A 13,090-nucleotide genomic window follows, 5' to 3' on the forward strand; every position below is an offset into this window, starting at 1 on the left:
GACTGCATGAGGAAGAAGTGCAGGGCAACTGATCTGGTTGGGCCCTCCCTGGTAGTAGTCCCAACCACCACTTTACATTCTCTGCTAAACATACATCTTAAATTGTGTAGGGCCAGTTGGGAAATTTAAGTATCATTCAAGTTAGTGAGAGAAATATACAGGTACTGTAAATCAGTCATAGGAGTAGTTTATAGTCATGTAACTGCATTAAAAAAATGATCAGCTTGACACTCTTGAAACAAAAGAGCCTGTCTTGGGTCTGGAACCCAACTTTCAATACTCATTTCTGGAAAATGTTGTGCACTGCCAGATAACCAGAGTCCGGTCTCACACAGCTTCAAAGAGGCCTCCCCTCCTGTGTGTGACAAGTGTTGGGAGAGTTAGGACAGCCAAAAGAAAATATTTATTTACTCAGTGTGTGGTTGGTCTGTGGAACTCCTTGCCACAGGATGTGGTGACCTCATCTGGCCTAGATGCCTTTAAAAGGGGATTGGACAAGTTTCTGGAGGAAAAATCCATTACGGGTTATAAGCCATGATGTGTATGTGCAGAATGCCAGATGCAGGGGACGGCACGGAGGCAGGTTGTGTCTGTTGTGCTCCCTGGGGCATTTGGTGGGCCACTGTGAGATACAGGAAGCTGCACTAGATGGGCCTATGGCCTGATCCAGTGGGGCTGTTAAACTGGACTAGATGGGCCTATGGCCTGATCCAGTGGGGTTGTTCTTATGAAAGATGGAATGCCTCTGCTGACATGATGCTTGCGTGAGACACAGCAGACATAATCTAAACCCAAGGTATGTTTTGCTTTTTGGCACTATTGAGCTTTCTCCCCCTTGCATGTGAATTTTGAGGCTAGGATCCTAAACACAAGGATTAGGAGTAAGTCCCCCCCCCCCCCAGCACAAGGGAATTTACCTGGGAAAACAAGTTTAGGATTACTCTTCTAGTCATTTATTTACTCACATGATTAAAATAAATACAATTATTTGCCTGAGATGTCTAACTGGAGGCCAGTTCCATGACTCTGTGCTTTCTAAGTAATTTTGAAAAGGAAGCCACCAGACCCTCACGCAGAAGCTCAAAGCCTGCCTGCAAGCACATCTCTGATGTGCAATCCTCTTCATCTCATATGTGTGCAGTGCATGGACTGACAATGGTCGCTGGGAGTGAAGAAGAGAGCAGCACTCTGCACATGCTCAGAGAAGATCATTTTCATATCATTGCTGTTCTCTTCTAAGGAGGAAAAAAAAAGCCTGGGAGCTGAGCAGAGCCCGTAGTACTGAAGATCCCAGGAAAGGGCAGCAGTGAGGAGAGAGGAGTGTGGTCCCTCAAAACCATTCCTAGCCTGTTGGGGTTATTTATTGCCCCACACTGCTGGGGCTATTTAGGGCCCAATCTTATCCAACTTTCCAAGTGATGCAGCTGCGCCAATGCTGCTCTAAGGCTGCCATCCTATCACACTTACCTGGGAGTAAACCCCATTGACTATAATGGGACTTACTCCTGAGTAGACATGCCTAGGCTTGGGCTGCAAGGTTGCAATCTTATACACATTCACCAGCGAGTAAACCCCATTGACTCTAATGGGACTTCCTTCTGAGTAGGCTCTAAGGTTGCCATCCTATCCATATTTACCTGGGAGTAAACCCCATTGATTCTAATAGACCTGGCTCCTGAGTAGGCTCTAAGGTTGCCATCCTATCCACATTTACCTGGGAGTAAACCCCATTGACTCTAATGGGACTTCCTTCTTAGTAGGCTCTAAGGTTGCCATCCTAGCCACATTTACCTGGGAGTAAACCCCATTCTAATAGGCCTGACTACTGAGTAGGCTCTAAGGCTGCCATCCTAGCCACATTTACCTGGGAGTAAACCCCATTGACTCTACTGGGCCTGACTCCTGAGTAGACACGCCCAGGTTTGGGCGGGGAGAGGGCAAGAGCGCTGTCCTTCTGCAAAGCCTTCCCGGCGCAGGGAAGGGGGCTGTCTGAACGGCTGACCCTCCGGGAAGGGGCTCCGTTCCCCTCCCCGTGCCAGGCAGGGGAGCCAACCAGGCGGCCGGGCTGCGAGGCGAGGGGAGAGAGGCGGACCCGCGCGCCGAGGAGGAGGAGACGCGTGCCCCTTGCGCCCGCCTGCGACGGGGAGCCGGTCTGGAAGACGCGCCGCGCCGCTGCCGCCGTGCTATGTTGTACAAAGAGCCGGGCAGGGCGAGCGCAGGGAACGCAGGGGATTTCCAGCCTCGGCTGGGAGGGCGGGAGAGGAAGTGCGGGGCGGGGTGGAGGGGAGCGAGCCGCGGCAGTGCACCAGGGACTTTCCAGCGCAGGCACGGCGGCTGGCTGCGTTCGGCGGGGCTCCCTCTTTCCCTCTCCCCCGGGCAAGCAGGTAGGGAAGCCGCCCGGCCGCGGCTCGGCGCAGCAGGGAGCCTCCGGGGCTGGGGCGAGGCGGGGCAGGGCGCACGCCGGTGCCGCTGCTGCAGCGCCAGGCTGGCTCGCTTGGAGAGGGGGCTGGAGAGGCTCCTTCTGGCGGGGGGGGGGCAAGCAGCTGCCCGGGACGCGCGGGGGTCTCGCCTCAGCTCGGAAGGGGGTGGGGAAGGCAGGCGGGGGGGGGCGCCTGTGCGCCCTGGAGCCGGCCAAGGCTGCGGGACCCCCGCCTCCCCAGCGCGGCTGCAGCTTCTCCTGCCGCCCCTCCTCTTTTTCCTCCCTTGAAGGAGCCGCCGGGGGGGGGAGGAGGAGGCTGCTGGGGGGCACCATGCAGGGAGGCGAGGCGGCTGCAGCTCCTCCACAGGGACTGGCAGACTCGGGCTCCGGCTGCTCGGGGAGAGGCTGTTGCTCCTGCCGTCCAGGGACAGCCAGCTGCCGTCTCTGCTGCCACTGCCAGGCGGCAGGGCTGCTCCCCTGGGGCTTGCTGGCCGCTCAGGCTGCTTGTCCACAGGCGCACCTCCATCCGCCAGGCTGTTGCTGCTGGGGCTTCTCTGTGCGCTTTGGGGAGGGGGCTGCTCTGCGTGTGTGAGAGTGGGAGACTGTGACTGCTGGGAAAAGACCCCCATTGTGCCAGGCCACAGATCATCTCCCCCTCCCCACTGGGTGTTGGAGAGTGGCTCTGATCTGTAAGTCCTCCTGCAGAAACCTTGCTTGTGTGTGTCAATGTGTGTGTGACTGTGACTGTTGGGGTAAGAAAGGCCCCCCCCATTGTGCCAGGCCACAAATCATCTTCCACCCCTGGGTGCTGGAGAGTGGCTCTGATCAGTAAGTCCTCCTGGAGAAGCATTGCTTGTGTGTGTCTATCATGGGGAGGATCAGCAAGCAAGGTTTCCTTTCCTTTTGCAGGGGGTCTTGCATGCACATGATGTGGGGTTTGAATGCAGAACACCCTCCAAATTTCTGGCTCTCTCCATCTGCAGTTGGTGTGGGCGGGTCATCGACTTTAAAGGGGAAGTGTGCGCTTTTTGGGGGGGAGGGCTCCTGCTTTTTTTGGGAGGGGGAGCCCTGCTTTTTAATTCACTTGTGGCCAAAAGTCTCATTGTACCCAATCCGGCATCTTTCAGAGGCTCATTCTGCTTGATGGCTTTACGGAGACTGCATTGGGTCTATAGCTAGGTTGTCTTGTATTCTATAGCTGGGTTGTATCATGCATTTTGGTGAATGAGTGCCATATCTGAGAGGGAGAAGAAGAGCATGAGTGCAAAATATGGGATATATTAAGCCGTTTCTGCCCAATGTTGTGTAGATGCAACAGGGATCAAATGTGTACACCTGTGGGCTGAGCAAAAAATGGGTTAAGTGTGACATGGGTTCATCTATTCTTACTGGGAAAAACCTTTATTTGTGTGTGTTCTTTCCTAGAGATAGCTTTGTAGCCTGTGCAGAAGAAGCAGCTATTCTGTAAAGGACCCAGCAAGGTATTATGGCCTTACGTTATAAATTGGTCTGTCTGCTATAGCCCACAGTGCTTTAGATATGCATGCTTTTGAACATGTAGTGAATGTTAATTTGTGTATGATTTTTGTCATGTTGTAGTGCCATAAAAAATACTGGTTTGAAAGTTTATACTAAATCGTTCCTCTGCATATTGGCAAGGGGTCATAGATACTCTTTCACTGGGCTGTTTTGCATGCAGGAAGTTCCAGGTTCATCTCTGACATTTCCAGTTAGGGCAGAGAAAAATTCCTATCTGGAATACGGAGAGCCACTGCCAGTCAGTGTTGACAGTACTGAATCAGATGGACTAATGGTCTGACTCTGTATAAGGCAGCTTCCTGTATTCCGTAAGAATTGATTAATCCTAAAAAAAAAAGATAACTGTAGTTGTTCTAAGAGAAACTGAGTGCAGATCAGTGACAAAGATGTAATATTGGGTTAATATTTACGGTGAGATTGTACTGGAAAAATCACACACATACTTGACATTCTAGTCATGTCTCCATAGTGTTGTACCCAAGGCATTGCTGATGTGCGATTCGAGGGGCTACCAATAGCATGTTCTGTGCTTTAGCTGTCTAAATTTTATTCTTCATTCCATCTGTTTTGTGGTAGCAGAATGAAAGAAAAGTGGACAGCATTAAGGGTGTTAGATATTGAGTATTTGTGTGCATCTGGGAGAGGAAAGACAGTTGCTAGAATACCATGAGACTGATCAATGAGTTTTTAGAGAAAACATAGTATGTGTTACTCATTCTGTGGGATGTGTTTAGCACTGTTGGATCTCAATTCTGCCTCTTGTTGACCTTAGAGGCTGAATTTTTGTTGACTGCTTTGAGGCTACGATTGCAGTAGTCTTAATTTCCAGCATATGCTGTTGAATGCATTACTATGAATGGCTTACCGCATGGACCTTGACTGGTTCCTGAATGAAAATGCTTATTTAGAGTAGGTACTGATGTGTATTGTATATAGTAGCAGAATTATAACAAATCACCACATCTTGATCCTCAGATTTCTTGTTTTTTCTTCATCTTCAAAGCTGTGGTATGGTTTTGAAGCTGCATATATTTTGCTGTATAAAATCGTAGAAGGTAAATTTGCAGAGTTAATGGTTCTGGTTTAAAATGTCTCTGTGTACTCTATGTATATGTAGTTTTGAATGTTTACAGCAAGTATGTTCCATGTACAAGACAAAATGACTTTCATGTCTGAATGTGTGGTTTCATGGGCATGTTGGGAAGCCCCTGAGAATACTGGCTAATAATGGAAACAGTGATCTAGCTTGAGGTTGGGCAGCAAGAGTTCGCTCAGTATGTGGGATTTTGCATATGCTCTTTAAATGTAAGCTGTGTTAAGTGTTGCATATACCAAAGGTTGAATTACTGAAATGCGTCTTTGTTGGTAGTGAGGCTAATGTATAATGAGCACATCCTTGTGTGCAGTAGCAACAAAGTGAGGCTGTAATCCTATGCATGCTTTCCTGAGAGTAAGTTTGGTAGTAGTCAATGGGACTTACTTTTGAGTAGACATGCATAGGATTGGACTGAGAGTCCCAATTCAGTGTGGGTACTGAAGGAAGGATTCTGAAATTTGTGTCTTCTTCTTTTTTTTTTTATGGAATCCATTGGTAAGGGAGGCTGAGAATCATATTAGCTTTCCATGGAAATGAAATTGGCAGGCAATCCTAAATATTTTCAGTGAGGCATAAGTACCAACAGTGTATGCACTGTTGCCATTTTGTTTGCAGGGAATGTGAAATGTATTGTAGGACTAAATGAGAAAACCTATGTGTGTGTGAGAGAGATGCCTTTTCCCCCCACCTGCAGTAATTGATGAAGACTAGCTTCAATGAAATCTCAGCATTTGAAGAAATGCTTAAGGAACAAGGCTTCCATTTTTATGAGAACTCTGCATACCTGGATGCTTATGAATTCTCTCTGCACATGGGGATGTACTCTCATAACTCTTGCACTGCAGAATGGTGGCATGATGCACAAAAACCTTTATATGTTTAGGAAAGGTGTTGATGGGATGGAACTGTTGAGGTGTGCATCAACTTTCTTTCCTGGTTTCATTTCAGACTGATTCCGGCTATTACTAATGTTGGTCTTCGTAAGCAAGAAAGTACTTATTCTGGTAGGAGCTAACGTTGTAACCCACTTCTTGTTGCTTTCATGCTATCTGTTGTTTTTTTTTTAAACGACTCGGTGTCTTGAATAGTGCAGGCCAGTCATCTCTTTGCCTTCCTTTCCAATTTCTCTTTAAGAGAAAGGTGAAATTGTTATCTCTGTTTTTCCTTCTTGTAGCCATTGTGTAAGTTAATATGAATTTGTCCACAAGTGGAAGCTACACGTGGTGGGGGAGCAACATTGTGTCTTTCTGGTTACCTGCTGTTTGCATTTGTTCTGCCTCCAAGACTCAGTGGGTGTTCACTAGTGGGCAGTATAGGGCCTAAAATATGCATACCGTTTGAATTGTGCAGTTATTTGGATTTTACAGATTTAGGCCTCATACAAACGTGGACATCCAGTGGGCCCAGAGGTGTGATTTTCCTTTCTTATCAGTATGAATTCTACTTGCAAATAAATTTTATGAACCAGTCCATTGTGCTGCAGTGGCTGATGAGAACTGGAGTTTTCTGAAACCACCAACCTATTGCTTTTCTCAGGAAAGAAGTGGCTTTGATTTTATTATAAGGAATATTGAATTTGGCAGGATAGCTTCATGAAAACTCTACAGTACTTCCTACTGAGATTCCATGCTCCTTGAAAGGCTTAACATAATTATGGTGGCCGCTATGATGGGTTCAGGTGAAGCAAAACTGTTGTGGTTTGTTAAGCTAAACTATCATTTTTGTGTGGCATCTGAATTTGAGCCTGTCCATAAACAATGCCTGAATCTGAGCCTACCAGCTGACCAACTTGGATCTGAACCATGGTTTGAATCTGGTTTGAAAACCATTGGTGTAAACCGTGGTTTTCTTTAAGTCAGAACTCATAGATCATTGACAAATCGCAGTTACATCCATTGTTTAGAGAGATTGTGTGATGGTTACTCATATTCAGTTGGTTGGTTGTTGCAGTGCCCCAGAAGAAGGGGACTTGCTAAAACTTTTTGGGCCTACAGGGATATGGTTTTTATAACTTTTCCGCACCTTTTTGGAGTTTGTGACCTCTTTTTCTGAGCAGATGGGAAATGCGAGCAGTTTTAAACTATGATATGCCCATCATGCATGTGTGTTGAAGGTTCAAAGCATAGTACGGGTTCTTTACTATGGTTTGCCCAAACCATGGTTTCATGTGTCTGAACCAATCCTGAGTTTGGTTAACCTACTCTAGCTAATTATGTTATAGGAAAACAATTTCCTTGCTGTTTCTAGCACAAATCCCCTAGGAATGCTCAGTCTCACCACTGGATCTTCATATTCTGATAGTGAAGCACTGAAGTACAATAGGGATCTTTCTTAAAAAAAAAAAATTAAGAAGTTGCTACAGTAAAGAATGGTGCTATCATATGATGGGGCTGTGCCTTGTGTTACAACCTCATCCACATAGCAGAAAGTATTATGCACATTGAGAGAGATAATGTATAATGCACATGGCACTTGGAGGTCTGTGTTGGCCTGTTGGTTACATATCTATCTGTAGCTACCAAAATGAGCCTAAACAAAATGTCCCATATTACTTAAGTATTTCACAGTTTGCTAAGCCAGGAAAAAGGTGTTGTGCAATTCTGGAGCAGCCACTACAAACATCCCACTGTTTACTGTCACCCCTTGAATTTCATATAGGGATGGCAATCTTGAGTGGCTCTTTGCTTGTAATTGGAGCTCATTCTGGTAATAAGGAGAAGGATGCCTCTTGGGTATAGTGAGTGAAAAATAGGTTGTTAATTTTTAAAGGCAAAATTTGAATCTTTAATCTTTGTCTAGAAAGCTATATGAAGGAAGGCAGTTCAGAGGCATCCTGCAGCATTGGAATAATTGATCTGAGGACCAGCTACTGTGTTGAGCTCTGAGCCCATGCACTTTAACATTTCCATATCTAGGATCCTCCTTCAATCCCAACCTATAACAGGAGCCACAATTTTTTCCCATATATTTTTTATTTGCATCAGTCTAATGTTTCTCAAACTGTGGGTCGCAAGCCAATTTCAGGCGGGTCCCTATTCATTTCTATTTTATTTTTACTATATCAGACTTGATATAGTATGTGACTGCATTTGGTTGTTATAGATCTGTACTTTGAACAGGTTATTATGTATATGCATTTAACAATGATAGTAAATGGAACTTACTCCTGAGTAAGTGTGGATAGGATTGCAGTTTAGGATTGTTAAAAATTTTCCTGCTTGATGATGTCACTTCCAGTCATGGCATCACTTCTGGTGGGTTGTGATAGATTCTCATTCTAAAAAGTGGGTCCTGGTGCTAAAAGTTTGAGAACCACTGAATTAGTCTATCTTTCTCTCCAAAAGAAGGCTCTAGTGTGGTGATGGGATGGACCCCTCTGATGGTCATGTATCAGATTACCATCCAGTTATAAGTCATAATCAACCAGCTGCAGATCATTGTTTTGTATTATCAACCTCAAAAGACAGATTGTGAGCAGACCCATCTGAATCCATCATGATGATGAAGACCACTTTGCAAGTCACTAGTTCTGAATCTGGAGAAAAATTCCCCATCTCACCTGGTAGAATTTCATGTGAAGTGTACCTGGCAACTCTTGGTTTGAAGAAGTAGGCTGGATTTAGGAGCACCTGTTTATTGGTCTGAATGATCAAGAGAGGTCAAAGCCCATAAACGATGGATGTCCACTTCTGGCTTTCTTCCCACCAATCATGAGGCCAAAGTATTATGGCTTTGGTTTTAGATGGGATATCCAAGGTCCTTGATGGATGCCAAGGAGACAGAGCTGAAAAGACATTGTGATACTGGAACCTCTTCTATCCAAATCCTTGCATTATTTTATTCATTTTAAAATCTTTCTGAAGTTCCAGGTTGCAAAGGATTCTGGAGCAAAGTCCTTCACTGGACTCACTGCCTGATAGGGCATTTGGTGCTACTGCTACCGCTGAGACTGGGATTTCAGGAGTTAACCTGGCAAGATGGGCTCTCTGATGTCTCTCTGATGGGCTCTCTTGTTCGATATCTAGTCAGACTTTTGATTCCATCCATGTCTTTTTATTCTGCGTTTCCAGCAAGCAAGAGGGTTTGTATCAAAAAATAAAAGCTACATTAAAGCCTGCATAGTTCAATGACAACACAGAACAACAATAAATCGTGAAAATAGTAGAGAACATCGGCTATCTAGCTTCCCAAAAGCCCTATGAAAAAGTAAGAGTTTTAGCTTGTCATCTAATCTTCATCAAGAAGAAAACCAGGGGTGTTGTGCGCAGGAAAAGCATTCATAATCTAGGCACTGCTACTGAGAAGGTCCTGTGTTGCATCCACCCATTTCATCCAGTATCCTTTCACACACTTTAAACTAGAGCAGGGATGTCCAAACTTTTTGGCAAGAGGGCCACATCATCTCTCTGACTTTGGGTCAGGGGCAGGGAAAAAAAGAATTAATTTACATTTAAAATTTGAATAAATTTACATAAATGACTATATTAGAGATGGAACTTATATGTATGAATGAAGGTCTTGCAATAGCTCAAGGCTTATAAAAAACCTTGCACAAAGCAAAGTCAGCCTTTCCTTCACTGCATCACAGACATGGAACAGCAAGCAGTGGAGGGAGCTCTCTTCCCACAGGTCACATGAGAGGTCGAACAGTCGCCCTCATGCTGAGAATAGTTGTCAGGCCAGCATGGGTTCCAGCAAGTCTCCGGAGGGCCATAGGCTCATTGGAGACTGGGGCCGCACTGGAAGTCCCCAAGGACCGCAAATGGCCCTCGGGCTGGGGTTTGGGCACCCCTGAACTAGAGGATTGTGGAGAGTGATGAACAGCTACAAGACCCATCCTTTTCCAGGAAAGTGTCATGAAGAGGACAATTATTACTATTGCTTCTGTTTAAGCAGTCTTCCATGTCACAGTGGTGATAAACCACTTTCGTGGTCAGTTGACAAGTGTCCAGCTGGGTTTATGGTTGCAGAGTAACATAACAACCCATTCCAAAACCTTCCATGAGAAAGTTGTATCTGGTTAGGAAACCAGTATTGACAGGTAAGGGATTGTTACTTTTAAGCCCGAACAGAATCGTATTGTCCATTCTCATTGTGGAAGCTGATGCTAACTCCAGGCAGCAGTTTTTTTTTTTAACATATATATTCTGCTGCTGTTCCAAAACTCAAAGTAACATTTTATAAGTAAAGGGTAGTGATTTGCCCAGCATCCCCATAGGAGCTTCATAAAGCATATATTTGAACCTGGATTTGCCATTTTCAAAATCGGTGCTCTCACTGCTGCACCATATTGCCTTTCAATCACCCTGGACCCTATTGACTTTTCCCACATACTCAGTATTCCTTTGCCGATGTCCTCTGTACCAGCACCAGCCCAGACACTCCATCCAGCTTGATACAGTAATCGGCATCAAGATAATTCAGAATTAAATTTGCAAAGATGCCAATCGTTCCCATTAACTTTATCTTCCAAAGAGTCTTCATGGATTCATCTAAGGCAGTGGTATTTCAATCTTTTTTGTGCAGTGACTCTAGTAAATTAAAGTATGAGGCTCGGGACCCACTACCAATCTCACCCCCCTCCTGTGACCCAAACTCTCCTGTTGATTCCCACTCCTGCACCCATCTGCCCCATTTTCCCCCTATGTGTCTTCACAACAATCCTGTGAGACAGCAGCTTGTGCAGGACCAGTCTTAAGAGCTGCGGGGCAAGACTGTGAGAAGACTGTGTAGCATTATTTTTGATAAGGCAGAGTCATTATTGGATTGGATCAAAACCCACTCTTGTACAGGCTTTGAAAGGTTGCCAGGATTCCCAAAATGAGGCTTCCTGATCTCACTGGGGTTCCGACCCATAGGTCTTAGATCAGAACACTGATCTAAGGAACTCCACCAGAAAGGGTGGCTACCTCAGAGCAGTCCCAGCACAAAATGCAGTTACCTGATACAAAGAAATGTCTACCACCTATGTTGCAGTTTTATTTACTGAACATAGAATAACCTAAGGAGCATCTTACCTTTCTGTAGGAGACACTGGAAGTAGTATCTTTATTATTATTATTATTATTATTATTATTATTATTAACAGTATTTATATACCGCTTTTCAACTAAAGTTCACAAAGCGGTTTACAGTGAAAAATCAAATAACTAATGGCTCTCCAGAAGACAAAAATATTGCATGGAGTCATTTTGTTCAAGGTACTTGCTACATGTCATCGTTTATAAGTTCTAGTAGGATGCACAGAATTTGGTGGTGTGCTTTGTCATGGAGTTCCAGTGGAATTCAGTCCTGGAACTGTCTGAACTGGACCTTGTATGAAGAATTTGTTCCTAGATTGTTACATCTGTGAAGTGGTATCCATCTCTAAAAGTGAAATGCTTGTGTCAAACTTGAAATGTTGTAATGGATTTCAGCTGGTGTAATTGATAGTAAAAAAAAAAAAAAAAGAACATCTGTAGAAGATGTTTCACAGTGAAGTAGGTTTTTCTTAGATATGGGTTGCCCCAGAATTCAGCCAGAAGATTTCCTGAAATTATGTTCCTATTGCAGTTGACATTTGTCTACATTTTTCCTGAGATGTGGATGATTGTTGCAATATTATTAATAGGGTATAAGTGGAAATCTATGCAGCTGAAACCATGAGCAATATTGAAAGCTGTATTACCTCATTAGCTTTACATTTTAAACCAAAACATTTTTAATTTACTGCACCAGTAAGCAACTAAAAGTGTAGTTTCTGCTTTTTTAAAATGATGACCCTTATGGACTGCCGTTGGGCAGATCTTTTTACCTCTGGAGTCTTGAAGGATCTGTTGTTGTGCATACTACATTTATTGGATACAATCAAGTTATGAGACCCCTTCAGGGGCTCTACAAGCACACCATAAGTGGCCACTGTGTGTAGAGCGATGCAACCACTCCATGCATGCATTGTCACTGTGGAATGCCCCAAGATTCTATGCATGTGATGGCAGGGCTTCCCGAGACTCCGTTAAGGAATATAAAGGGCTCTAGATACCAGAAAGTTTGAGAGCGGTTATCTAGAATTCTGAGACCTCAAAATTCTATTTCTGAAGCCATTCTGATAAGTTAGTACAGTGTATTGAATATAGTATATTCCCAAATCTGTTTAAAGAAAAATCAGGTATTGTCCTTTCCTTCCTATCACGCTGGCTAACCTATCATTTCATAGAAAAATATACACAAGAAAATCAAAACCTTTCCTTCAAGAACTTCAGAAAGGTGTTCATTGCTAAACATGTGCATTAGAAAAATCAGATGGTCAGTCATGAGCGGTGCAAAAGAAAACAAACCCCATCATTGTAACAGCCTTATGTGGTTAAGAATGACTTCATTCAGTCTACATAAGAACATAAGAAGAGCCCTGCTGGATCAACCCAAAGGCCCATCTAGTCCAGCTTCCAGTATCTCACAGTGGCCCACCAAATGCCCCAGGGAGCACACAGGACAACAGATACTGGTGCCCTCCCCTGCATCTGGCAATCAGAGGCAGCTTGCCTCTAAAACATAGCTTGCCTGCACATATCTACTATGACTTGTAACCCATAATGAACTTCTCCAGAAATTTGTCCAATTCCCTCTTAAAGGCATCCAGGCAAGATGCCATAACAGTTGAGTGCTCAGTAAACTGGCGTTTGTCTTCTCTCCAAAGGATCCTGATGTAGTTCCTGACTCCCCTGAAGCCATAGAAAGATCATTTTAGCACTCTGTTTGGGTGAGGAAACTGAAATTTTTTTTTTACATTCAGTACTAGGAGTAATAATTAATGCCTTCAACTTCCAAGACTGGAGTAGCGTATCATTTTGCAAATGGGGCACTCTGGAAGATGGCTTGAAGTTTGTGCAGAATATGGTAGCTTCTGACCTATCGCCTTGTGTTTTTTGTCTGTGTATCCCTACATACTTAAAGCAAGAAAAATAATTATTGACGATGGAAGAGCATTCCAAGAATTCTGAATCTATAGAATTTGAGTACAAGCAGTATAGCTAAGTATGTATGGATGATGAGGGTTT

General features: G+C 44.4%; 1 protein-coding gene across 1 annotated transcript in view; it reads left to right on the top strand.

Moving 5' to 3' along the window:
• Window positions 1-3,842: 3,842 nt before the first annotated feature.
• TRAF3 (TNF receptor associated factor 3) overlaps window positions 3,843-13,090 on the top strand; it is a 95,087-nt gene continuing 85,839 nt past the window's right edge. The window contains exon 1 of the mRNA XM_066612283.1: window positions 3,843-3,900. The gene's annotated coding sequence lies outside the window, so the exon portion shown is untranslated. The remainder of the gene's footprint in view (window positions 3,901-13,090) is intronic.

This window comes from Tiliqua scincoides, chromosome 1 (genome assembly GCF_035046505.1).
Source record: "Tiliqua scincoides isolate rTilSci1 chromosome 1, rTilSci1.hap2, whole genome shotgun sequence".
NCBI lineage: Eukaryota > Metazoa > Chordata > Lepidosauria > Squamata > Scincidae > Tiliqua > Tiliqua scincoides.